The sequence below is a fragment of the Ambystoma mexicanum genome, chromosome 3q, assembly GCF_040938575.1.
Source record: "Ambystoma mexicanum isolate Mex_15411 chromosome 3q, UKY_AmexF1_1, whole genome shotgun sequence".
In the NCBI taxonomy this organism is placed as follows: Eukaryota; Metazoa; Chordata; class Amphibia; order Caudata; family Ambystomatidae; genus Ambystoma; species Ambystoma mexicanum.
Window position 1 is genome coordinate 1085573906 of NC_090926.1, and position 21016 is coordinate 1085594921.

The following is a 21016-nucleotide window of genomic DNA, read 5'->3' on the forward strand; positions in this document are numbered from 1 at the left end:
CCACAACCATCTGGGGGACAAATATAGCCACCCGCCATCCTGGATTGATAGCTTAGTAAGAACTGTTCGGCTCCAAAGGCAGCCACAACACCCACGGTCACAGATGGCCACCATCAGCCAGTCCTCAGGAAAAACCTCCAGAGACCCAGAGAGGGGGGACAGGGAACGCTCGATTGCTCAAGGAGCAGCCTTAGTCTGTCTGTCTCCCCCAAACCCACTCTCATAAACAGAAAACCTGAAACAGTCAGAGGCATTGGAGAGCGATAGATTTCTGCGGCAAATCAATAGTCAACCAGTAGCACGGCTCTCGGGAGGGATTCTAGCTTGGCACACTCCCCCTTATCCAATTGCCGGAATAAGTAAATAGCCACTCAAATGGCTGGACATAGAGTAGCAGGCAAAAGTGGAGGGGAGTGCAAATATATTCACCTACAGTTTTTCAACAGTCCAGCTTTCACTTTCCCGCTTTCGGTTTACAGGTTTTCTGCACTCCACTATCATGCAGAAGTACCAAAGTGCAGAGGGGCGGGGAAACCCGGGTTACCAACGGAGGTCGGCCAATGACTTACTTGCAGACCTTGGTGACTGGAGTAACCCCCCATGGCGCGCCACCACGAACTACCAATAACCACTTGTGCCTCCACTTCACCTCTGTACAGCACTCATCGCTCGTGTTAGGGTTAAATGCTCCTCCTCCTCCACCTCACGTGAGCTTAGGCAGCAAAAACAGCAGTAAATGTGCTAATCATCTTCATACCCAGTTTATAAAGGCTGGAGATTTCAACACCATTTTATGCACCTCCCTAGGTAGATCCAGCAGAGTTCCTAGAGCTCTTTCATTGCCTGCACAGGAAATTCACAAGGGCATGTATGATTTTGAGCTTTTAGACCTGTGAAGGACACTCCATACAAGTGATGGGAATATTCATATTACTCTTCAGTCCATGAAATGCAGTCACGGATTGAATGTATCTTAATAGGGACGGGACTGTTACATAGGTCTCGGGAGTGTATTCTGCTCCTTAGGACTCTATCAGAACACCCACGCTTATTGTGGACATTTCTTCTTGAGGAGAATGTGATTGAGCAACTTCTCTGGCATTTTAAACTGCATGCACTGTCGGATGTAGCATTTAAAAGTGACATCAACGTGGTCATTAACACCTTTTTTTAAACTAATATCGGCTTGGCCCCCCTGAATATCTACTATCTGGGACACAGTCAAGGTTTATCTTCATGCTGCATAGGCATAGAGAATGGAGTCCATAAGGCCATAAGGAGGAGTTTGACGGAACTCGAGGTAGCGATCAGACAACTTGAGATTGAAATGGATCAGGTCCAGCAATAACAACCTGCTTCCATCAATAAAAGTTCAACTGGACCAATTCCGCTCACTGGCAGATCAGGAGGTGAAATTAGTTTCTGCCCAGATACAGACCGGAAATATGAAGAGGACGGAAGACCTGCCGCTTACTAGCCTTACTGTTGTGTTCTGAAAGAGCCATCACCTCTTTTGTTTTGCTGTAGTCACCCCGAGTGGAACGGGTATGCCCAGACGTGGGTCCCGTGACTGTTGGGCCGAGAGACCCAAGCTTCTCCTCACTGATGAGGCCTAACAAGACCAAAACATGTTTGTGGATGCTTGTGGTCTCGTGCAGAAGGGATGTGACGTAGTTGTTCAGTCTAGACTGCCCCTTTTGGGGTGGGACCACACCTGATTTGCATATGGTCTTTCCCCTTTTGTAATGGTTTGGCAGGCAAAGAACAATGGCCTGGAGGGTTGCTCAGAGCAATGCCAGTAGTTAAGATTAATTCTAAACCTTCCAGGCATCACCTCTTTTGTTTTGCATCCTGAATGGGGGCCTCCAAACATAGCAACCATATTGAACGATGAAGGGACCCTTATGTCAGGTCTGAGTGACTTAGTGTATATGTGTCATACTCCTAGCAAGACACTGTATGCTAGGAAGAATACACAATTCCCTATGGAACTCAAAGCAAACCTATGCGATATACCAATGCGCAAGTTAAATCAGAGCACCCTATACGCTTAAATGCCCCAATCATGGAAAAGGATATAATGAATCCCATTGCAGCGCTACCCACCTCAAAGGTCCTGGTATCGGATGGTCTAACGGCTGTATTTTTTAACAAAGTTAGTCCTAAAGTGTCCATGCACTTGTTGAAAGTCTGGCAAGAAGCTTTCCAGCAAGGCTTCCTCCCTCCTTCTATGGTGAAGCCATGATCACGCTAATCCTGAAGCCCAGGAAAGACCCCACTAATTGTGCCTCCTATAGACCCATAGCACTATTACCTACGAGTGGTGTCACATATCTAGTTGGCAGATATGAACTCTTGTCAGGAAGTTCTGTGGATGAGGGGGCAGATAGATAAAGGGGGAGGGCGGTGTAAGGAAATCATGGTGGCAACAGTGAAGGCAGACACAAGTGATCACAGTTCAAGGGTGTTTATTAAACTGTATGCAGGTTGGAAAAACACCTAATCTAAACCTAAATCTAAGATAGGAGCAAGCGTCAACCATCAAATGAAAATAAGGCAGTCCTAGTCGCATTGTGTCAAATGAAAAAGGGCCTATACTAAGAAACCTATTGCCAAGCCTTCCAACTAATAGAAAAAGGGTCTGGGATCATTTTCAAAAAAGAAACAAGTGTTCCCAAATAATAATTTTTCCTGGCTCCGGCAGGTTGGACTGTTCCCGGAGCGGGGCTCTGGGGAGCTATAGTTACTGGTCCCATGGTGGGGCTGTGTGGCGGGGCCTCGGTTTCCTCCAGGTGCGGCGTGCTCCCGGGCCCCCTGTGGGGCTTGGGTCCCGTTTGAGCAGGAAGCCTCTCTGTTTTTTTGCCTGTCCCAAAGCCGGCATAGAGGCATCGATGCCTGGGTCCTGCAGGGCCCCGGGCTGCTGTAAGGAGATAGGGGGGGCGAGGGGGACGCTGAATGTAACGGCCTGTTCCCATTGGGGTGGATTGTTTCCCCTGTTGGTGGGTTTTCTCCTGGCCTGCAGTTGAAGATTTTGGGTTTCCCGATAGCTCAAAAGGTGGCATGTGGGTCCCCCTGCTACAACATGCAGGGTTCAGGCCACCTCTCAGACATGTGAAAGTAAAATGGCTAATTGAGGTGCAAGTAAATATTTTAAACTCGGCTAGTGATGTGCCTGTTTGTTGTTAACTACACTCCTTGGGTGTGCGCTCTGCTGCACTAGGGCACCTTGCCCTGACCTTTTTCTTTCATATGAAGAAGTGACGGCACATGCTGTTGTCTCCGGAGCGCTGCAGGACCCGGTGGACTACAGGTGGTGTTTTGTGCCTTCCGAGGGCGGGTTGGCCTGGAGTTGAATAATGGCAGTGACGGCCCATTCCAGGGGGGAATTGGGTGATTGCTCGCTCCTGGAGTTTGATGGAGGTACATGTGATGCTGGCATTTCTGTTTTTGCTGTGTTTTGTGATGCTTGCGCCATAGGCCAGGAAACTGCTCAGCTCAGGCTCCTTGCCCTTTTTCCTCTTCCTCATCTTCCTCCTCTCCTGTGGAAGAAAATGTCGGCTCTCTTTTCTTTGTCCAGGAAGGACATGGGAAAGGAAAGGGGGGGGGGTGCAGTGGTCAAAGTGAGCGGGGTCGGTTGGGCGCTGGTGTTCCGCTACTTTGTTTTTTGCTGTTCACAGCTCCTCTACTTTTTGCACCCTTTTTTTCATCATTCCGGCCCTGTTTTTGTGAAATTGGAGCACACTTCTCCTTTTCCCACCTGATGTCAGTTGCAGCTAATCTGACCTCTGTTTTCAACTAAATTGAAAGTCTACCAGTATGGCTGCAGCCTTGGAATGCTGTGTTGCACATTGCTTCATTCCTTCCTACTCTGTCCCCCACCGGGGTCACAGTTCCACTCCTTTTTTGGTACTTTACAATTGATGATGTCCTCTCTAGTCTGATGGGGCACTCCTCTGGGTCGGCGGAGGAGGTGGCTGTCTGGGACCTGGTGGACTGTAGGGTGGATTGCAGCCTGAAATAAGTTCATGCTGGTGCACACATGGCCCTCCGGGTGAATATCTATGGCTCCTACGCTGTTGAGGATGTGCTCAGTGGTTCAGGAGGTTGAAGGTGGCCATTGACGATGGCTCTGACTGTACCCCGCTGCTGGCTGACATGCTACGGCAGGTTTCCCTTTTGTCCGATCTGGCATTAGAAGGAGTGCGTGGCTCGGCCTTGGTGCTGGTGTATCGGCCCCCAGGCATGTTCGTCTGTGGGATTGGAAAACGGAGGGGTCTCAGTGGGCGGCTGCCCTTTAGCTTCCTGTGACGGTTCCAAACTTTTTAGTGATTTGCTTGCAGTGTTTTTCCGATATGGGTCCAGTGGTGTTCGGAGTCTTGGGCTTAAGACACTGTCCAGAGGAGTTCTCAGGTGAACTTCCTGTCTCCCCCTGTCCTAGTTTGCATGGTTCGTACTGCTGTTCCCCGCTCGCTGCCCAAGTACTTGGCGATTGTAACGGCTCTGCTGAGTTATTTTTGAAGGCAGCTTTTCATGCAAGTTCCTTTTCCACAGCGGGGTCGGGGGTTTTTACTCATGGGTGTATCTGGTCCCCGAACCTTCGGGCGGTTTTTCGCCTCATCTTGGACCTCGAGGCTCTGTACTGTGTCATCCGGGAGGAACGCTCCAAGATGGGTCCTTTGCAGGTAATTCTCCCAATTGTTGTTCACAGGGGTCTGGTCTGGTTGGTTTCCCTGGTTCTCTGGGTTGTCTGTTACCACGTGTCTCTCCGCCCCCGCCAGATGTAGTTCTTCTGCCTTACAGTGGGATCTCAGTGTTCAGTTCTGAATGCTCCCGTTTGGGTTGGGCTCGGCCCTCAGTGTGTTCCCCGGGCTAGTGGCTCCCCTGGTGGCGCATTTTGGCCTGATGGGCCTACAGTTTTTCCCTACATGGACACCTGGTTGGTCGAGGTGGCCCTCCGGCGGTCGATCCTGATTGGTCTCTGGCTGGTTTACCGGGCATTGCAGGACTGGGGGTTTTCTGCGGTACTGGCGTTTGTCTCTTGTGGAGTCTCTCGGGATCTGATATTTGTCAGGGCTCAAGTTTGCTCATGCAGTCTAGTGCCTGCTGTCTGTTCTGGGCAGAGTTCTCAGGTGGCGGTGTGTCACGACTCACCTGTTGATCATGCTTCAGGGGCCCATTGCGACTTACATCTTTCTGGTTCCGTGGGCAGGTCGTAACCTGCATCCTCTGGTGTCTTACCTACCCTTCCACTGGCTTCTGTCTTCTCTGGCTTACGCAGCCTTGGTCCTGGTGTCTCAGACTCTGTGGACCTCCTTACTGTGGTGGTTGCGGGTTCCGTACCTCCAGGCGGGGCTGTCCCTGGTCGTCCTCCTTTGACCCCTCTTTCTCCAGGCGCCAGCAGGCGGGGTGGGCACGTTGGGCGTCCTCTTGGCTCTGGGGTTGTGGGCTCCGGAGGAGGGCCATCGTTCGTCCACTTGGAGGGATTGTGTGCCACTCTCTGGGGCCTGTTGTACTTCAGGGTTTTTTCAGGTGGGGGAAGTTGCTTCGGTGTCTCTCTTCGTCCCGTCCTTGCACTGATAGGGGCCTTCACCCTTAAGATCTCCCTTGATCTTGAGGTTCCTGCTGGGCCACCTTTGGCAGCCCTTTCTGGCTTGTCATTGAACTCCTTACTCTACTGACTGTTTTCCTGATCGCTATCATGTCTACCCGTAGGCTGGGGGTTGGGGGGATTGGGGCTCTGTTGTGTAGCCCAGCCTTTTTTCTTGCGGGTTCTCCTGGTCTCTGTGGTTTTGCGGTGTGCTCCAAGGTTACTGCCTATGATTGTGTCTCGGTTTCGCCCCTTTCAGGATCTGGTTGTCCCTGCGTTTTCGGTTCCCACAGTCACAGGAAAGGGGTGGCTTGGCCTGCCTTTGATGTGTGTTAGGCAGCAACCTGTGCAGTTCCCTTAGGGACCACTGCAAAAGGCTTAAGACTACAGGTGTTGGCAGTAAACCCAATTGGTAGCAGTCTGTACCACCCAGATTTACCTGGTAGCTGTGGCTGAACAGCCAGACTTCTCACAAGAAGAGTTAGACAGTATATAGAGTATACAAGATAGGTACCAAAATACAGTAGCACAAGCAAACACTGACCAGAGCTTTGGTATCAAGTATATAATTTTTTATTTAAAGACACACTTAGAAACACTCTAGCACTATTATTATAAGCAAGTTCAAAAACACAGTCAGTATTACTATATATACATCCCTTATTCCTTATTAGACAGGTCTTAGTTAACACCACTTATTTTCAGACAGAGGTGAGCGCTTAACTAAAGATGGCACTCCAATAAGTTGAGAAAAATGGAGGGAAAATGGCAGAAATTAGAAAAGCACACAACACAATACTTTAGAAGCACTCAGCAAGGCAGGAAAGTCAAACTCTAATTCTGAGAAAAAAGTTTAGAGGCCCGGCTCCCTCTTAGAGAGAGTAGAACACCAATGCGCCCAAGATCACACAGTTTAAAAGGCTTGAAAAGTCTTGCATAGAGTTTAAAAAGGAATCAGTTCAGCTCAGAAAAGTTCAGTTAGCCAGCCTAGGGCCAACCCAAGTGGTAAGTTGAGGATTTACAAGACACCCCACACAGACCGTTGCGAGGGAGGCCAGGCGGACACAGTACCTTGAAAGTGGAGAGAATCCTCCAGCGGGGGCAGTTGTTCCTGGCAGTGCGTGCAAGTCACAGAGTCATCCAGAGGAAGAGAAGATCTCGAGGTGGAGGAAAGCTGAAGGTCGTTGCACTGCCAGGGAAGAAACCAGCCGCGGAGTTCTCCGGTTAAAAGGTACTATCCTTCTATTCGCGGTAGTGGTAAAACATGGTATCCTGGTTGCCGGGGTGCTTGGCACAGGCAAGGCAACCACGAGATGATCCGGGAAGGTGAAAAGGCGGGCAAACGGGTTATCCCCACCAGTCTTAGGAAGAAGACTCTTCGGGATGAAGATCTCCTCTGTCGTTGGAAGAAGTGGTGAGTCGGTTCAGCAGGGCTCCACCGGTGGTGTCGTCGTTGCAGGTCAGCTCAGCTTCTGCCTCTTCGGTTTCTTTGGTCCTGTGGCGACATCTGAAGTCCCAGTCCCCAAAGCCCTGCTTTTATGCAGAAAACCTGCATTCATCAGTCCTAGCTGTCACTCAAACATGCTAAGTGGTGAGCCGGGCAGCTCACCACTGGACCAATCAAACAAGAGTGCGACTTGAGTTGCCGAGGTAACTCAGTCCAGGGTGCATAAACCCCCCTCCCACACATCCTGTATACCCAGACAGAGTGGCACCACTTTTGGAGGCTTCTGTTAGGAGCCCGCCAAAAAAGTGGAACAAAGGGCTCGACTTGGGTTGGAGTTACAGAGGCGAAGACAAATGCCATTTTAGAACCGAGTCCTGGCGAAAAGACCTAACCGGGGAATAAATATTAAATAAATAACCCGGCGGTATCTTTAACATTGCACCAAAAAGTGGTGCGTTTAAAATGAATGGGAAAATCCCATAGTAAATATTCTTAAGGAATATTTTGCGTGGTCACCACTGCCACCAGCCAGAAACTCAATGAGAGGGGACTGCACAGTGCCCCCTCGAAAAACAGACCCAAGGGCAATCTAATTACCCCTACCAGTACTTCCACAATATGATGGTTTGTACTGGTTATGTTCCCAATTTAAGACTAGTAAAGTCACTGGTGACTTTACATGCCCTGGGAGACAGTAGTCAGTCCCAGGGTATGGAGTCTATGTTTGGGGGTCACTATGACACCCCTGTGTTACTGCACTGAAGGTTCTGTGTAACACACTTACCAAAAACCACATGAAACCCTACGGAGTAAAAGACCCCATAGCCCATAAAACACATTACAAAGTCAAAGGATATCTCAAATCATGTCTAAGAGTGGGAGAAAAAGAGTCTCACTCTTAGCAGGAGAAAAAAATGAACCCCAAAAAGCCCACAAAGCTGCTGGGGGACTCACTAGGTTTGGGATATTAGCCTTAACAGAGAATTCTCCCTAACACTCGCCCCCGCCCCCCCCCAGACTAAGGGACAGGAGGATTTAATCTACTCCTGGATGAATCTCATACCTCTAGTCGATGACATACATCCTAGAGAGACTATCAGCATTTTGGTGGTGACACCCTGACCTGTGCTCAATGGTGAAATCAAACCGTTGCAGGCAGATTGACCATCTCAGTAGTTTTGGGTTTTCCCCCTTCATTTGCATCAACCATCTCAAGGGTTGGTGGTCAGTCTGAATGACAAAAGTAGAGCCATACAAGTATGGCCTAAAATTCTTCAGTGCCCACACAATAGCAAATCATTCTCTTTCAATTGTTGCCCACCTTGTCTCAGGATCCTTCAGCTTTCTGCTGATGAAGCAAATGTGGTGCTCCCTACCTTTCTCATCCAGTTGGCTAAGGGCTGCACCTATACCTACATTAGAAGCATCTGTCTGCACAATGAAAGTTTGGTGGTAGTCAGGAGCTCTCAATACTGGTGCTTGGCACAGAGCTTTCTTCAGGTTTTCAAAGGCCTGATTGCACTCCTCATTCCATTTGACCTTCTTAGGGAATTTTGGAGAGGAGATTACATTCAGTGGAGAAGCTATGGTCCCATAGTTCTCTATGAAATTCCTGTAATACCCAGTGAGGCCTAGGAAGGCTCTCACCTGGGTTTGAGTAGTAGGTGTTGTCCAATTTGCACAGCTTCAATCTTGCTGAGCAAAGGCCTTATTTCTCCACCTCCTACCTCATGCCCAAGGTAGACCACATTACTCTGACCAATCTGGCATTTACTTGGCTTTATGGTCAGATTGGCCTGTCCAAGAGCCTGCAAAACATGTCATAGGTTGTTAACATGCACTTCCCAGGATTGGCTGAATACTGCAATGTCATCCAAGTATGCCATGCAGAAGTCCTCCATTCCAGCCAGAACTTGATTTACCATCCTTTGGAATGTTGATTTACCATCCCTTGGAATGTTTCAGGTGCATTTTTCAGTCCAAAAGGCATAAGCTTAAATTGGTATAAGCCAACTGGGGTAGAAAATGCAGTTTTCTCCTTGGCAGGGTCTGTCAGGGCTATTTGCCAATGGCCTGACGTAAGGTCAAATGTGCTGAGGAACTTGGCTGAACCAAGTCTATCCACCAACTCATCTGTCCTTGGCAAAGGGTGGGCATCAGTCTTGGTGACTGCATTAAGAGCTCTATAATCCACACAGAATCTCAATTCTTTGGATCCTGCCTTTGGTACTAACACCACTGGGCTAGACCATGGACTAGTAGAGGGCTCTATTACCCCGAGATCAAGCATCTTCTTGACCTCCCCTTTGATGTGGGTCCTTACATTTTCTGACATTCTATATCCTCTGCTTTTGACTGGCAGACAGTCACCAGTGAGCATACCATGCTGTCCCCAAGGGGTCAAGCCTGGTGAAAGTGAGAACAGAGAGGCAAACTGATTTAACATAGATTTGCACTCTTCTTGTTGCTCAGGTGTCAGATTTGAAGAGAGATTTACTCCTTCAATCTTTTCATCTAAGGGTAGGCCTCTGCGGAGATCAGGGAGAGCTTCACTCTCTTCTTCCTCTTCTGTTGAAGCTAGAAGCAGGACTCCTACTTCAGGCCTGGAGACATATGCTTTTAGTCTGTTGGTGTGGAAGACTCTGGGAGTCTCCTTGGGATTGCCCAAGTCCACCAGATAGTTCACCTCTCCAAGTTTACCCACAACCTTGAAGGGTCCCATCCATTTATCTTGCAAGGCCCTCTGCCTTGTGGGGATCATAACTAGAACTAGCTGGTCTTGAGTGAACTCAACCATGTTAGCCTTTTGGTCATGCCAATGTTTGACCAAAGCTTGCCCAGCTTTCAGGTTATCACTAGCTTCTGCCATCATGTGTGACATTCTCCTCCGGAGACCTATAACATAGTCAGTCACTCTGACTGGCTTGGGGGAAGGAGCACTCTCCAACCCCTCTTTAATCAGGGCCAATGGACCTCTGACTGGATGGCCATAAAGAAGTTCAAAGGGAGAATAACCTACTACCTCCTGAGGGACTTCTCTATAAGCAAAGAGAAGGCATGGCAATAGGAGGTCCCACTTTCTTTTAAGGGGATCTTCTAAAGCACCTATCATGCTCTTCATGGTTCTGTTAAACCTTTCTACCAACCCGTTTGTCTGAGGGTGGTAGGCGGTGGAGAACTTGTAAGTAACTCCACAGGTTTTCCACATGGCTTTCATGTAGTGGGACATAATATTTGACCCCCTGTCAGAGATTACTTCCTTAGGAAACCCAACCCTGGTAAAAATACCAGGGAGGGCCTTAGCCACAGCTTGAGCTGTAACAGTCCTCATAGAAATTGCCTCAGGATACCTAGTAGCATGGTCTACTATAACAAGGATAAACCTGTTTCCTGAGGAGGTTGGGGGATCAAGGGGACCAACAATGTCAATCCCTACCCTCTCAAATGGGACTCCCACAACTGGGAGAGGCACTAAAGGTGCCCCATTCTTGGAACAAACCTTACCAGACGTTTGGCAGGTGTGGCAGCTCTTACAAAACATATATACCTCAGCCCCCATTTTTGGCCAATAAAAGTAGAGTGAGAGCATTTCCTTGGTCTTCTTGAAACTCAAGTGACCAGCCAAAGGAATCTCATGGGCCAGTTGCAAGAACTGTTGTCTGTTTTCTTGAGGTACTACAAGCCGCTTGTAGTCTCCAGGTGCAGACTCAGTCGGTTCACTGTAGAAGAGGCCATCTTCCCAGTGCAACCTATACTTCCGAGGCTCTTGCCCATCAGCCTGAGAAGCTGCCTGTTGGCGAAGACCTTCCAGAGTTGAACATTCTCTCTGTCCCTTACTGAAGTCTACCCTGTTGGGTCCACCTTCTGCCAGTAAAGACTGCAGCTCAGGATGGTCAACAGGATCCAGATATCCAATGAGTTCTTGGCCCTCCACTAGCTCCTCTTCAGAGTCTAGCTCAACCACACAGGGTTGTACCTCCCTCTCAGCCTCGGCTGGAGGTGGAGTTACAGGTGTAACTTTGGACAACCTAGGGGAAGTCCTTGTTGGAAGCACTGGAGTGCTTGCTGCTGGCTGTTTCCTAGAAGTCTTGGGTTTTCCCTTTGCTTCTTGTTGTTCAGAGATAGCAAGTTGTAAGTCCAGTGGAGTAGGAGTGATATCCTTCTTCATCATCTCCTTGGGAGTACCTCTCATGGTTCTCCCCCTTGCTGGTCTGGTGAGCTCCTGTAACCTTTTACTAGGAGGTCTGGGGGTATGTGACACTACTCCAAGAGTCGTCAGGTCATTACCCAACAGAACCCTTCCTGGTACCTCACTTTGTATGCCGACAGGTATCTTCACAGTCATGTCATTACACTGGATGAGAACTGGTAATTGGGGAAGCATCTGCACAGGCCCTCCAGCTAACTTGGTGAGGCGTTTGGGTACCTTAGCAACATCCTCTGCATGAATAAAAGATTTATCCACCACAGTTATGCTGGCCCAGTGTCCCTAATGGCAGGGATCGCCTGACCATTGACCTGACACTGTCATTATAATACTCTTTAGTATTATCTGGGATAGAGTATTAGACATCTAAATTCTGTTGTTCCCACAGACCCAGAGACACTAAAGAAACACAGGCTGAGACTCCAGCCAGTAGTAGAAGTTTCCACTTGCCATTTGTACTTCCTCCTCTGGAGCGAAAGCTAAGGAGACAAGCTGGACCCCTGAAGGTTTACCCTTACATCTGGGATCTCCTTTCACATGGTCAGGCGAGCTACAAACATAGCATTTACCAAATGGTTTCTGGAATGGTGGCTTGCTCTGACCTCCTTCTGGTTTACCACCAGAAGGTACACTACTCTGATTCGGTTTCCCTTGTGGATTACCCTTATTGTTTTGTTTTGGGCCCTCTTTGGGATTGGAATTATTAGAATTCTTTTTGGAGTCCTTTTTTGGCTGTTTCCCCTCATCCTTTTTCTGAGTTACCCCAGAGTCCTTGTGAGTAGCCCAGTTGGCAACCCACAAGTCAGCAGCCTTAGCCAGGTTTCTGGAATCTAATTCCTTTGAATCAACCAAGTGCTGTCTGAGCTCAGGAGAGCAGGCATCATAAATTGACTCCAACATCACAAGATTCTTCATTCCCCTCATAAGTGTTGACCTTGTAACCCTTAATCCATCCCTTTAAGTTCTTCAAACTTTCACTCATCCAGGTAGCCCAAGGGGTACCATCATGCTTTTTGAGGGTCCTAAACCTCTTAAGGTACAGGGAAGGGGTCTTCCCAAATCTAGCTATCAAAGCTAGCTTCACACATTCATAATCCTTCCTATCCTCCTCCCCCAACTCCATTACCGCATCAGTTGCAACAGGGGGGAGCCTAGAGAACAACCATGTAAGCAACGCATTTCCTGTGATGTCCTGGAGCCCATGATTATACTCAAACAAACTCAACCAATCCAACACAACCAATTTAGGCTCATACATACCCACCAACTCTTTAGGCATCTGGGGTCTTTTGGGACTGTAACTCCTAGAGGATCCGGAGAGAGAAGCATTTTCAACAGACAATTTCTTCATCTCTAACTCATGCTTGAGCTCCATTTCCCTGAGCCTTAGTTCTTGATTCAGTTCTTGGTGTCTTTGTTCTGCTTGAGTATTAAGTCTCTTAAACTCCAATTCAAGTTTCATTTTCTCTAGTTGAAGATATTGAGGATTAAGTGTGGGACCTGGCAAAGGTCCAGTAGGTACAGCTGGCAGAGCAGGTATAGGCCCAGGGGAGGCAACTACATCATCTTCACCCTCCTCTTCTGCTTCTGACTCAAGGTTATCAATACTAGGTTCAATATCAATGTCATTGCTGTTATCTACATTTGCTAGAGTGGTAGGTTCCTCTGGACCACCATCCAGACTTTGGTTTGCTGACAACCTTTCTATTAGCTCCATTTTCTTGCCTTTAGTCAGGAGATTCTTATGCTTACAGAGAACTCTTAAACAATCAGCAGTTTTTGTAGCAAGGGACTCTTGACTATAACTTTCCATAGTTGACAGGTTAGAAAATAACTTTTTTTAGTGCTAAGCTTTGTGGTTAGTTGCACTAAGGTATCTATAAGCACACTAAAATATATACTCAATACAAATCCCACCGCTGTACACCAGTGTTAGGCAGAAACCTGTGCAGTTCCCATAGGGACCACTGCATAAGGCTTAAGACTACAGGTGTTGGCAGTAAACCCAATTGGTAGCAGTCTGTACCACCCAGATTTACCTGGTAGCTGTGGCTGAGCAGCCAGATTTCTCTCAAGAAGAGTTAGACAGTATATAGAGTATACAAGATAGGTACCAAAATACAGTAGCACAAGCAAACACTGACCAGAGCTTTGGTATTGAGTATATAATTATTTATTTAAAGACACACTTAGAAACACTCTAGCACTATTATTATAAGCAAGTTCAAAAACACAGTCACTATTACTATATATACATCCCTTATTCCTTATTAGACAAGTCTTAGTTAACACCACTTATTTTCAGACAGAGGTGAGCGCTTAACTAAAGATGGCACTCCAATAAATTGAGAAAAAGGGAGAGAAAAAGGCAGAAATTAGAAAAGCGCACAACACAATACTTTAGAAGCACGCAGCAAGGCAGGAAAGTCAAAGTCTACTTGTGAGCAAAAGGTTCAGAGGCCCAGCTCCCTCTTAGAGAGAGTAGAACACCAATGCACCCAAGATCACACAGTTTAAAAGGCTTGAAAAGTCTTGCAGAGAGTTTAAAAAGGAATCAGTTCAGCTCAGAAAAGTTCAGTTAGCCAGCCTAGGGCCAACCCAAGCGGTAAGTTGAGGATTTACGAGACACCCCACACAGACCGTTGCGAGGGAGGCCAGGCGGACACAGTACCTTGAAAGTGGAGAGAATCCTCTCGCAGGGGCAGTTGTTCCTGGCAGTGTGTGCAAGTCACGGCGTTGTCCAGAGGAGCAGAAGATCTTGACGTGGAGGAAAGCTGAAAGTTGTTGCACTGCCAGGGAAGAAACCAGCCACGGAGTTCTCCGGTTAAAAGGTACTACCCTTTTATTCGCGGTAGTGGTAAAACGTGGTATCCCGGTTGCCGGGTTGCTTGGCACAGGCAAGGCGGCCACGAGATGATCCGGGAAGGCGAAAAGGCGGGCAAACTGGTTATCCCCACCAGTCAAAGGAAAAAGACTCTTCGGGATGAAGATCTCCTCTGTCGTTGGAAGAAGTGGTGAGTCGGTTCAGCAGAGCTCCACCGGTGCTGTCGTCGTTGCAGGTTGGCTCAGCTTCTCCCTCTACGGATTCTTTGGTCCTGTGGTGATGCCGGAAGTCCCAGTCCCCAAAGCCCTGCTTTTATGCAGAAAACCCGCATTCATCAGTCCTAGCTGTCACTCAAACATGCTAAGTGGTGAGTCGGGCGGCTCACCACTGGGCCAATCATACAAGAGTGTGACTTGAGTTGCCGAGGCAACTCAGTCCAGGGTGCCTAAACCCCCCTCCCACACATCCTGTATACCCAGACAGAGTGGCACCACTTTTGGAGGCTTCTGTGTCGAAGCCCGACAAAAAGTGGAACAAAGGGTTCAACTTGGGTTGGAGTTACAGAGGCGAACACAAACACCATTTTAAAACCGAGTCCTGGCGAAAAGACCCAACCGGGGAATAAATATTAAATAAATAACCCGGCGGTATCTTTAACATTGCACCAAAAAGTGGTGCGTTTAAAATGAATGGGAAAATCCCATAGTAAATATTCTTAAGGAATATTTTGCGTGGTAACCACTGTCACCAGCCAGAAACCCGATGAAGGGGGACTGCACAGTGCCCCCTCGAAAAACAGACCCAGGGGCAATCTAATTAACCCTACCAGTACTTCAACAATATGATGGTTTGTACTGGTTCTGTTCCCAATTTAAGACTAGTAAAGTCAATGGTGACTTTACATGCCCTGGGAGACAGTAGTCAGTCCCAGGGTATGGAGTCTATGTTTGGGTGTCACTATGACACCCCTGTGTTACTGCACTGAGGGTGCTGTGTAACACACTTACCAAAAACCACATGACATCCTATGGAGTAAAAGACCCCACAGCCCATAAAACACATTACAAAGTCAAAGGATATCTCAAATCATGTCTAAGAGTGGGAGAAAAAGAGTCTCACTCTTAGCAGGAGAAAAAAATAAACCCCAAAAATCCAGCAAAGCTGCTGGGGGACTCACTAGGTTTGGGAAATTAGCCTTAACAGAGAATTCTCCCTAACACTACCCCACCCCCCGACTAAGGGACAGGAGGATTTAATACACTCCTCGATGGATCTCATACCTCTAGTCGATGACATACATCCTAGAGAGACCATCAGCATTTTGGTGGTGACACCCTGACCTGTGCTCAATGGTGAAATCAAACCCTTGCAGGCAGATTGACCATCTCAGTAGTTTTGGGTTTTCCCCCTTCATTTGCATCAACCATCTCAAGGGTTGCTGGTCAGTCTGAATGACAAAAGTAGAACCATACAAGTATGGCTTAAACTTCTTCAGTGCCCACACAATAGCAAAACATTCTCTTTCAATTGTTGCCCACCTTGTCTCAGGATCCTTCAGCTTTCTGCTGATGAAGCAAATGTAGTGCTCCCTACCTTTCTTATCCAGTTGGCTAAGGACTGCACCTATACCTACATTAGAAGCATCTGTCTGCACAATGAAAGTTTGGTGGTAGTCAGGAGCTCTCAATACTGGTGCTTGGCACAGAGCTTTCTTCAGGTTTTCAAAGGCCTGATTGCACTCCTCATTCCATTTGACCTTCTTAGGGAATTTTGGAGAGGAGATTACATTCAGTGGAGAAGCTATGGTCCCATAGTTCTCTATGAAATTCCTGTAATACCCAGTGAGGCCTAGGAAGGCTCTCACCTGGGTTTGAGTAGTAGGTGTTGTCCAATTTGCACAGCTTCAATCTTGCTGAGCAAAGGCCTTATTTCTCCACCTCCTACCTCATGCCCAAGGTAGACCACCTTACTCTGACCAATCTGGCATTTACTTGGCTTTATGGTCAGATTGGTCTGTCCAAGAGCCTGCAAAACATGTCCTAGGTGGTTAACATGCTGTTCCCAGGATTGGCTGAATACTGCAATGTCATCCAAGTATGCCATGCAGAAGTCCTCCATCCCAGCCAGAACTTAATTTACCATCCTTTGGAATGTTGCAGGTGCATTTTTCAGTCCAAAAGGCATAAGCTTAAATTGGTATAAGCCGACTGGGGTAGAAAATGCAGTGTTCTCCTTGGCATGGTCTGTCAGGGCTATTTGCCAATAGCCTGACATAAGGTCAAATGTGCTGAGGAACTTGGCTGAACCAAGTCTATCCACCAACTCATCTGTCCTTGGCAAAGGGTGGGCATCAGTCTTGGTGACTGCATTAAGAGCTCTATAATCCACACAGAATCTCAATTCTTTGGATCCTGCCTTTGCTACTAACACCACTGGGCTAGACCATGGACTAGTAGAGGGCTCTATTACCCCGAGATCAAGCATTTTCTTGACCTCCCCTTTGATGTGGGTCCTTACATTTTTTGACGTTCTGTATCCTCTGCTTTTGACTGGCAGACAGTCACTAGTGAGTATATCATGCTGTCCCCAAGGGGTCAAGCCTGATGAAAGTGAGAACAGAGAGGCAAACTGATTTAACATAGATTTGCACTCTTCCTGTTGCTCAGGTGTCAGATTTGAAGAGAGATTTACTCCTTCAATCTTTTCATCTAAGGGTAGGCCTCTGAGGAGATCAGGGAGAGCTTCACTCTCTTCTTCCACTTCTGTTGAACCTAGAAGCAAGGCTCCTACTTCAGGCCTGGAGACATATTACTTTAGTCTGTTGGTGTGGAAGACTCTGGGAGCCTCCTTGGGATTGCCCAAGTCCACCAGATAGTTCACCTCTCCAGGTTTACCCACAATCTTGAAGGGTCCCATCCATTTATCTTGCAAGGCCCTCTGCCTTGTGGGGATCATAACTAGAACTAGCTGGTCTTGAGTGAACTCAAACATGTTAGCCTTTTGGTCATGCCAATGTTTGACCAAAGGTTGTCCAGCTTTCAGGTTATCACTAGCTTCTGCCATCATGTGTGACATTCTCCTCCGGAAACCTATCACATAGTCAGTCACTCTGACTGGCTTGGAGGAAGGAGCACTCTCCAACCCCTCCTTAATCAGGGCCAATGGACCTCTGACTGGATGGCCATAAAGAAGTTCAAAGGGAGGATAACCTACTCCCTCCTGAGGGACTTCTCTGTAAGCAAAGAGAAGGCATGGCAATAGGAGCTCCCACTTTCTTTTAAGGGGATCTTCTAAAGCACATATCATGCTCTTCATGGTTCTGTTGAACCTTTCTACCAACCCGTTTGTCTGAGGGTGGTAGGCGGTAGAGAACTTGTAAGTAACTCCACAGGTTTTCCACATGGCTTTCATGTAGTGGGACATACAATTTGACCCCCTGTCAGAGATTACTTCCTTAGGAAACCCAACCCTGGTAAAAATACCAGGGAGGGCCTTAGCCACAGCCTGAGCTGTAACAGTCCTCATAGAAATTGCCTCAGGGTACCTAGTAGCATGGTCTACTACAACAAGGATAAACCTGTTGCCTGAGGAGGTTGGGGGATCAAGGGGACCAACAATGTCAATCCCTACCCTCTCAAATGGGACTCCCACAACTGGGAGAGGCACTAAAGGTGCCACATTCTTGGAACCAACCTTACCAGACGTTTGGCAGGTGTGGCAGCTCTTGCAAAACTTATCTACCTCAGCCCCCATTTTTGGCCAATAAAAGTAGAGTGAGAGCCTTTCCTTGGTCTTCTTGAAACTCAAGTGATCAGCCAAAGGAATCTCATGGGCCAGTTGCAAGAACTGTTGTCTGTTTTCTTGAGGTACTACAAGCCGCTTGTAGTCTCCAGGTGCAGACTCAGTCAGTTCACTGTAGAAGAGGCCACCTTCCCAGTGCAACCTATACTTCCCAGGCTCTTGCCCATCAGCCTGAGAAGCTGCCTGTTGGCGAAGACCTTCCAGAGCTGGACATTCTCTCTGTCCCTTACTGAAGTCTGCCCTGTTGGGTCCACCTTCTGCCAGTAAAGACTGCAGCTCAGGATGGTCAACAGGATCCAGATCTCCAATGAGTTCTTGGCCTTCCACTAGCTCCTCTTCAGAGTCTAGCTCAACCACACAAGGGTTGTACCTCCCTCTCAGCCTCAGCTGGAGGTGGAGTTACAGGTGTAACTTTGGATAACCTAGGGGAAGTCCTTGTTGGAAGCACTGGAGTGCTTGCTGCTGGCTGTTTCCTAGAAGTCTTGGGTTTCCCCTTTGCTTCTTGTTGTTCAGAGATAGCAAGTTGTAACTCCAGTGGAGTAGGAGTGATATCCTTCTTCATCATCCCCTTGGGAGTACCTCTCATGGTTCTCCCCCGTGCTGGTCTGGTGAGCTCCCGTAACCTTTTACTAGGAGGTCTGGGGGTATGAAACACTACTCCAAGAGTCATCAGGTCATTACCCAACAGAACCCTTCCTGGTACCTCGCTTTGTATGCTGACAGGTATCTTCACAGTCATGTCATTACACTGGATGAGAACTGGTAATTGGGGAAGCATCTGCACAGCCCCTCCAGCTAACTTGGTGAGGCGTTTGGGTGCCTTAGCAACATCCTCTGCCTGAAAAAAAGATTTATCCACCACAGTTATGCTGGCCCCAGTGTCCCTAATGCAGGAGTCTCCTGACCATTCACCTTGACACTGTCATTATAATACTCTTTAGTATTATATGGGATAGAGTTATAGACATCTAAATTCTGTTGTTCCCACAGACCCAGAGACACTAAAGACACACTGGCTGAGACTCCAATGGGTTCATCAGCCAGTAGTAGAAAGTTTCCACTTCCATTTGTACTTCCTCCTCTGGAGCGATGGCTAAGGAGACAAGCTGGACCCCTGAAGGTTTACCCGTACACCTGGGATCTCCTTTCACATGGTCAGGCGAGCTACAAACATAGCATTTACCAAATGGTTTCTGGAATGGTGGCTTGCTCTGACCTCCTTCTGGTTTACCACCAGAATGTACACTACTCTGATTCGGTTTCCCTTGTGGATTACCCTTATTGTTTTGTCGTGGGCCCTCTTTGGGATTGGAATTATTAGAATTCTCTTTGGAGTCCTTTTATGGCTGTTTCCCCTCATCCTTTTTCTGAGTTACCCCAGAGTCCTTGTGTGTAGCCCGGTTGGCAACCCACAAGTCAGCAGCCTTAGCTAGTTTTCTGGAATCTAATTCCTTTGAATCAGCCAAGTGCTGTCTGAGCTCAGGAGAGCTGGCATCATAAATTGACTCCAACATCACAAGATTATTCATTCTCTCATAAGTGTTCACCTTGTAACCCTTGATCCATCCCTCTAAATTCTTCACACTTTCACTCACCCAGGTAGCCCAAGGGGTACCATCATGCTTCTTGAGGGTCCTAAACCTCTTAAGGTACTGGGAAGGGGTCTTACCAAATCTAGCTATCAAAGCTAGCTTCACATATTCATAATCCTTCCTATCCTCCTCCCCCAACTCCATTACCGCATCAGTTGCAACAGGGGGGAGCCTAGAGAACAACCAGGTAAGCAACGCATTTCCTGTGATGTCCTGCAAGCCCATGATTATACTCAAACAAACTCAACCAATCCAACACATCCAATTTAGGCTCATACATACCCACCAACTCCTTAGGCATCCGGGGACTTTTGGGACTGGAACTCCTAGAGGATCCGGAGAGAGAAGCATTTTCAACAATTTCTTCATCTCTAACTCATGCTTGAGCTCCATTTCCCTGAGCCTTAGATCTTGATTCCATTCTTGGTGTCTTTGTTCTGCTTGAGTATTAAGTCTCGTAAACTCTAATTCAAGTTTCATTTTCTCTAGTTCAACATATTGAGGATTAAGTGTGGGACCTGGCAAAGGTCCAGTAGGTACAGCTGGCAGAGCAGGTAGAGGCCCAGGGGAGACAACTACATCATCTTCACCCTCCTCTTCTGCTTCTGACTCAAGGTTATCAGAACTAGGTTCTTAATGGTGTGAGTTTTTCTGCACTTTTCTGGCTCTGTGTCTCTTTGGGACCTCTCCCCGAGGAAGAGTGGACGTGGAACTAATGCTCTGGTTACTTACTGGTAATCTTCATTACTCCTAGTCCTACCCTTCCTCATCGCAGTACTCACGACCCTCCTCTCCCTCCCTGCGGGGAAGGCCCCATGCTCCGGCTTGGATATGTTAAACCGGATGCTGTGGGTTAAGGGGAGGAGTTACAGGAAATAGAAGAAATGGAAGGGGGAGCGGCGTCACAGGCCTCATGAGGTAAGTACTGTGACGAGGAAGAGTAGTACTAGGAGTAATAAAGAGTACTGGTAGGTAATCCGAGCATTACCGCGTTTATTTTGCTTAAGCATTTATTCTTTTTGGCTAGTGTGCCTTATGTTTTAGTCACCCTGGCGACACAAACATAAGGCAAACTGGGCAAAAATAATGAAAGCTTAAGCAAAACAAACGCGTAATACTGCTTTCTATCCGCAGTATTTAAAGTTTTTTATTTTTTCAGCTTTTTCATTCGTTTTGGCTAGTTTGCCCGGGCTCAAGTTGAGGGTATACTTCCACCCCGCACCCCAGCTAAAGTGAGAAACCTTGAAGGTCCGCTTTGAATTCATGAATTAAACCCTACATAAGGGATGAAATCACAGCCATTAGGTTTGCAGGCTGGACACTTCAGCGCTGCACTATATAACTCATGAAAAATAACAAACAACTAAGGTGAAATGTCCAATTTCGGTACTGCAAGTTCCAGGGAAAACCTTTGTATTGGTTCTAGGAGTTTAAAACATGCACACATTTTAACGTTTTTCAAAAACACTATTTGAAGAAAATATCCTTTATTGGTTTTGGGTGTATTGATTTTATAGCAGGCGTATGCCATTCGTCCTATGCAATTTGGGTGGTTATG